Genomic DNA, 7,077 nt, shown 5'->3' on the forward strand with positions numbered 1-7,077 from the left:
TTCAAAGTTAACATGTTATTCCCATAAAATGATTCCCCGTGTACCTTTGTCCATTGATTTTGGTAATAATTATTTTTATTTTTATTAGTTCTTTGGGGGTTTTGTACTATGTGATTTGATCATATTCATACAGTCAACTCTCCCTAAATCTACCTCTCCTTCTTTACCAGCCCCAAATCCTTCGAGACCAATTTGTAATGCCTAAATATTCTTTGATATATAGTCTTCCAAAAAGTAGTTCATTTACCAGAGACTACACTGTCAGAGAAAACTGTTTTCTTTTTTTTTGTCTCCTAGAAGCCAAATATTGTGAAAAGCTTTAAGGCTAGGGATGGGATTGTGAGCTGAAGTTTCATCTCCGTCTGAGATTTGGCCTGGTTGGGCTTGCATAGGCTTTCTTCATAGTGTCACAATTACTATGAGTTTATACATACACTTGCCAAATATCTGCAGAGGATACTGATTTTGTTTTGTGGTCATTTAGTGTCTCAGGATCTTCCCTCTTTTTGCCCTTCTTCTGTAATGATTGCTAAGTCTTGGGAGGCTAGGTTGTGGTATATGTGGTCCATTTAGGGTTGCAAATCCTGTAGTCTTTTCACCTTGACAAGCTGTGGCTGTCTGTGTTAATCATTGAGTCAGGCATGTTGAGTAGCATGGCTTAAATAGGTAGTGCTCTATGGGCTCCCTGATTGCTGGTGTCAAAGCTGGAGTCTGAATTATTCCCTCTGTCTCAGAACTCATCAATTTAGGAACTGAGAGTGTGTCACATGCCTGTGTATCAGTGAAGGTTTATTGAGATCAACTCCATCCTAACTACAATTGACTTTTTTCATGCTAACAGTGCACTTGAAGTAGCTTATTCACTGCCTTTGCAATTGTTTATCTTTTTATAACATCTATGCCAAGTATTAATGATTATTAGCTCTTTTAAATAATGATATGGCAATTAAAAATAAAATGAACTTCTCAAGGCTATTGAGTCATTAAGTATCAGAAGAGAGATTTCAATCTATATATGTCCATATATGTTGCAAATTACATTTAATCCTCTTAAAATTCAGACAAATGTGTATGGTGTAAGGACCAAATAAATAACAAAATAACAGAAATTTGTGGCAGAAGAACTTTTGGAGTGGTTAGGATTTTCTAGCCCAAGGTAGTCCAAGAAGAAATTTTATAGGTATCCTATATTTATTTAGAACTGTTATTTGTATAAGTACTCTTACAAATGACCTTCTGTGATATTTTCAGTGCCTCTTCTGGAAGCTTAGAACTTCATATTCCCCAAAGGTTGGTTGTTGTGGGATACTTTTACAGGGTGTGAAGATACATTGCTGTGATTGGGCTAATAAAGAGCTGGGTTGTCAACAGCTAGGCAGGAAGTAGAGGTGAGACTTCTGGAGAAAGAGAGAAAGAGAGAAAGAGAAAGGAGAAGATACCAGAGGCACGGAAGAGATGCCAATGAGACATGGGGGGAGTCAGACATACAGAATAAAAGAAAGATAAAAAGCCGCATGGTAAAATGTAGATGAATAAAATCAGGTTAATTTAAGTTATAAGAGCTAGTGGGAAAAGCCTAAGCTAAGGCTGAAATCTCATAATTAATAATCAGTCTCCACATCAGTATTTGTGAGCTGGTGGCCCAAAGAAAAATCTGACTACAGTTAGAGACTTGTCCAAGATCATTAAGTGAATAAATTACCAAGACTAGTATAGAATTTCGCTTTCTTATCTTCTATCTCAGTGGGTTTTTTTGCCATTTGGAGCCACCCTAAAGCGAGGTAAGGTGAAAGGAAGGAGATCAGGAATTTAAGGCCAGATTGGAATGCATACTTAGCTGAAGGACATCCTGGAATATGTGAGACCTTATGCCAAAAACAAAAACAAAATCCCAAAGCAAACAAACGAAAACACTTAGAAGAGCAGGCAGGATTTGTATTGAGGAGGTTAGGAAAGCGCATAACCTGAACAAAACCTATAGAGGAGCCTGAAAAGCAATGAAGGAATATCGGAGGGACTGGTTGTAGTCAAAGGTTGAGAAGTCTGTCAGGATGAAATACTGAATTGCTTTTCTCAGCGTTGAGTGCAACTTTAGATTCTGTGACCTGCAGTTCCACACTTATCCACTGGGTAGCACTGCTGTGCTATTTTGAAGCTATTGCAGTTAAGGGTTAGGAAACAGGAAACTGCGCCAATCCGTTCGTTCCTTAGACTTTTACGCCGGCTATTGAAAGGACCCTCTCTTCACCCTTGCCTACCTAACAGTCATTTTATTTCTCCCTTCTCCGTGAAATATTGGGCCCACGGACGTGCTCTTTTCCTACCAGCCTTCCGTAAGCAGAAACATCAACTCATTCTGACGTGCCTCCTCCTCTCTATCCCGGTGGTAAGTCTCTCTTGAACTTCTTTTGCTACATTGCCTCTGGGAAATACAGAACCTTACTCCTTTCTTATAGCAACTATTCTCATATCTATTCATAGACAAACTCCTCTTCCCTCTGCTTCTCTCTCTCATTTTAAAAAATGCGCAGGCTAGGCATTCTTGTTCATAGAGTAAACTCTTTCCTCTATTCAGAAGATGCCCGAATTCATTCATTTCAAACAAGTGTTTGGAGCCAAGCCACCTAGGTACAAAATAGATACTGCCGTTACTAGGACGCTGGGATAACGTGCAAGGTGGTGGTGGTGGTGGGGGGGGGAGTAAACACATATCTTCCAGCTCCTTACCATTTGAAACAAGGTAGGAGCAAAGCACTGTGAGGGCCCCCTAGCTTATTTAAGATTGACTGAGGGACCAGAATTTAAAATGTAGCTTTGAAGGCTCAGAGTCTAGGCAATAGGCAAGTCTTGTGGAGGAGAAGAAGAAGCCTGGCAATGACAATAGACACAGAGTCCTGGTCTGAGAATGTTGAACAGCTTAGCAAACAAGAGTGGAGGAAAAGCCTCTGGCAAAAGCAAGAGTACTAATTCGAGCCAGGCTACCTGCTACCTGGATTCCATTTTAGCGCTGTCCATCATCTGTTAGCAGGGAAGCATTTAGTTTCTTGGACCTTTCGTTAGTTTCCTCTCTTTATTTGTAAAGAAAATATGAGGGAAAATCCAGAATATCTGTTCACAATCCTAAAACTCCACAGTGCTTTGAAGACCACAGTTTAATTGCGGTTGCCATCTGAAGTGGCATGATACTGTGAGAGTCTATATTCCATTTAATGTGAATGTGTATACTGTTGCTAGAGGAAATGAATTCCTGGAGGTATTTCATAACATTTGTCATTTCCACCTAAAATTTCTGGGAAAAATTAAAAAAAAAAAATCTGGGGTCTGGAGAGGCGGTTGATTCAACAGTTATAAATCTTTATGTGGTGCATGTAAACTCACACAGGCACACACATATATACCTTAAATAAACAAACAATCTTTCAGAAAACAACAGCAAAATCCCAATATTTCTGGGAATTTTTGGTTCTATGTTACTTAATTTTAATTATGATTAAATGAGTAAACATGTAAAATTACTTGACGCGGTAATTTGGTTAGTAAAAATTTTAAACTCTGTTAAGATTTATTTTAATTTTGTAAGCTTATACAGATTTATATAAACTTATATTTAGGGGTTAAATTTTTATATGCATGGATCTAATGAATTTTTGTTTACTCCCAGAACTTTATTAAAGGAATTTCAGAATTCATTTATTGGTTCTTTATTGTGGAGGAGGCAAAAGCGCTCCAACCTTGATACCCTTTTATACTCTCTCATTTGCTCGGGAAATTTTAATGGGCTATTTCTTTTCTTTATTGCCATACTTATCTGAAGTCACACATTCTTTCTCAGGGTAAAAATAAATATATTACTTTTTGACACTATGTCTAAAATCCTGAGAAATACCTTAAGAGAGGAATTCCTCATTTTGTTTATAGTTTCCTTGGGTTCAGTCAAGCCCAGAAGGAATGATGGAGGAAAGTAGGTCACATCATAGCACATCAGAAAGGAGAGAAAGGGAGATGCTCACATTCAGCTGAATTCTACTTTTCATCCTTTAATTCTATCTAAGGCCTTAGCCTATAGCATGAGATTGCTGGTATTCAGTGTGGGTCTTCCCCTTAGTTAATCCTTTCTACAAACACCATTGCACACAAAAAGCAGCCAAGTCAGCAATGAATATTAATCATTACTTCCAAACAGGGTGCTTTATCTGGGGCTACTATAAGTTTTCTTTTTTAAAATTGATTTTACTGAGCTATACATTTTTCTCTGCTCCTGTCCCTGCCTCTCCCCTCCCCTTCAGTTTCTCTGTTTTCTTTCTCAGCCCATTTCTCATCGGTGTAAAGGAGGGCTACTGATTTTTTGACAATAATGTAATAAAACTTAAAGTCAACAACAAACAAATCTCTAATAAGTGCAAAAATTCTTGAAGATTACATAGTTCATTTGTGAATAGTGAATGGGTCAAAGAAGACATTAAGAATGAAATAAAAAATAGGAAATAGGAGGGCTACTGATTCTTTTGAGTTAATCTTGTATCCTGCTACATTACTGAAAGGGTTTATAAGTTGTAGAAGTTCCTTGGTAGAATTTTTGGGGTCGCTCATGTAAACTATCGTATCATCAGCAAATAGAGTTTGACTTCTTCTTTTCCAATTTGTATCTCCTTGATCTCCTTTTGTTGTCTTATTGCTCTAGCTAGGATCTCAAGAATTATATTGAATAGATATGGAGAGAGTGGACAACTTTGTCTTTTTCCTGATTTCAGTTGGATCACTGTGAGTTTCTCTCCATTTAGTTTGATGTTGGTTGTTGGCTTGCTGTATATTGTCTTTATTATGGTTAGGTATGTTCTTTGTATCCCTGCTCTCTCCAAGACCTTTAACATGAAGGAATGTTGTATTTTGTAGAAGGCTTTTTCAGCATCAAATCATGTGGTTTTTATTTTTCAGTCTGTTTATATAGTGGATTATGTTGACAGATTTTTGTATGTTGAACAATTCCTGCATCTCTGTGATGAAGCCGACTTGACCATGTTGGATGATGGTTCTGATGTGTTCTTAGATTCGATTTGCCAGTATTTTATGTAGTATTTTTGCATCAATATTCTTGAGTGAGATTGGTCTCTAATTCTCTTCTTAATAATGTCTTCATGTGGTTTGGATATCAGGGTAATTGTAGCCTCATAAAAAGTTAGACAATGTTCCTTCTGTTTCTATTGTGTGAAACAATTTGAGGAGTATTGGTATTAGTTCTTTGAAAATCTTGTAGAATTTGGAGCTGAAACCATCTGGCCTTGGGCTGTTTTTGGTTGGGAGACTTTTGATGACTGTTTTTATTTCTTCTGCAGTTATAGGTCTGTTTAATTTGCTTATCTGATCTTGATTTAATTTTGGTAAGGGATATTTATCCAGAAAGTTGTCCATTTCTTTTAAGTTCTTCAAATTTGTGGAGTATAGGATTTTGAAAAATGACCTGATGATTCTCTAAATTTCCTCCAGGTCTGATGTTATGTCCCCCTTTTCATTTCTGATTTTGTTAATTTGGACATTCTCTCTCTGCCTTTTGGTTAGTTGGATAAAGGTTTGTCTATTTTATTGATTTTCTTGAAGAATCAACTCTTTGTCTCATTGTTTCTTTGGATTGTTTTCTTTGTTTCTATTTTGTTGATTTCAGCTCTCAATTTATTTCCTGACATCTAGCTCTCTTGGGTGAGTTTGCTTCCTTTTGTTCTAAAGTTTTGAAATGTTCTGTTAATTCACTAGTGTGGGATTTTTCCAGCTTCTTTATGTAGGCATTTAGTGTTATGAACTTTCGTCTTAACACTGCTTTCATTGTGTCCCATAAATTTGGGTATGTTGCGTGGTGATTTTCTTTGAATTTTAGGAAGTCTTTAATTTCTCCCTTTAGTTCTTTCTTGACCCATTGATGATTCAGGTGAGCATTGTTTAATTCCCATGTGTTTGTGGGATTTCTGGAATTAGTGTTGCTGTTGAATTCTAATTTTAAGCCATGGTGATCTGATGAGATACATGGGGTTATTCCATTTTTTGTATATGTTGAGGTTTGTTTTGTTATTGAATATTTGGTCAGTTTTTGTGAAGGTTCCATGAGGTGCTGAGAAGGTATATATTCTTTTATGTTTGGATGGATTATTCTATAGATGTCTATTAAGTCCATTTGAGTCATAAGATATGTTAGTTCCCTTATTTCTCTGTTAATTTTTTGTCTGACTGACCTTTCCAGTGGTAAGAGTGGGGTGTTGAGGCCTCCCACTATTAGTGTTTGGGGTTTAATGTATGATTTAAGCTTTGGAAGTGTTTCTTTTACATATGAGGGTACCCTTGTATTCAGGGCATAGATGTTCAATATTGAGATTTCCTCTTGATGGAATTTTCCTGTGACTAATATGAAATATACTTCTTAGTTTCTTTTGATTGATTTTAGTTTGAAGTCTATTTTGTTAGATATTAGGACCTGCTTGTTTCTTAGGTCCTTTTGATTGAAAATTTTTTCCCCAACACCTTACTCTGAGGCAATGTCTGTCTTTGAGGTTGAGGTGTATTTCTTGTATGTAGAAGAAGGTTGGATTCTGGTTTTGTATCTAATCTGTTAAACTGTGTCTTTTTTTTTACAGGTAAGTTGAGTCTATTTATATTAAGGGATATTAACAACCAGTGATTGCTATCTCCTGCTAATTTAGTTTTTGTTGTTGGTTTGTTATTTTGTGTTTTTCCCTTTTTGGAGGATTTACTGCTGTGAGATCATCAATTGGCTGTGTTTTTGTTGATGTAGCCAACTTTGGTTGAAATTTTTCTTCTAGTACTTTGTGTAGGGCTGGCTTTGTGGCTAGGTATTGGTTAAATCTAATTTTGTCATGGGATATGTTGTTTTGTCCTTCTATTGTGATTGAATGTTTTGCTGGGTATAGTAGTCTGGGCTGCCATCTGTGGTATCTTAATATCTTCATAACGCTTGATCAAGACCTTCTGGCTTTCATTGTCTCCATTGAGAAGTCAGGTGTAATCCTAATAGGTCTGCCTTTATATGTTACTTGGCCTTTTTCCTTTGCAGCTCTTAATATTCTTTCTTTA

The 7,077-nt window shown here is 36.6% G+C and overlaps 1 protein-coding gene across 1 annotated transcript in view; it reads left to right on the top strand.

Annotated features, from left to right (window-relative positions):
* The first annotated feature begins 2,247 nt into the window (after positions 1-2,247).
* Arhgef9 (Cdc42 guanine nucleotide exchange factor 9) overlaps positions 2,248-7,077 on the top strand; it is a 307,395-nt gene continuing 302,565 nt past the window's right edge. Inside the window, exon 1 of the mRNA XM_026778204.1 lies at positions 2,248-2,386. The gene's annotated coding sequence lies outside the window, so the exon portion shown is untranslated. The remainder of the gene's footprint in view (positions 2,387-7,077) is intronic.

The sequence above is a fragment of the Microtus ochrogaster genome, unplaced genomic scaffold (assembly GCF_000317375.1).
Source record: "Microtus ochrogaster isolate Prairie Vole_2 unplaced genomic scaffold, MicOch1.0 UNK112, whole genome shotgun sequence".
In the NCBI taxonomy this organism is placed as follows: domain Eukaryota; kingdom Metazoa; phylum Chordata; class Mammalia; order Rodentia; family Cricetidae; genus Microtus; species Microtus ochrogaster.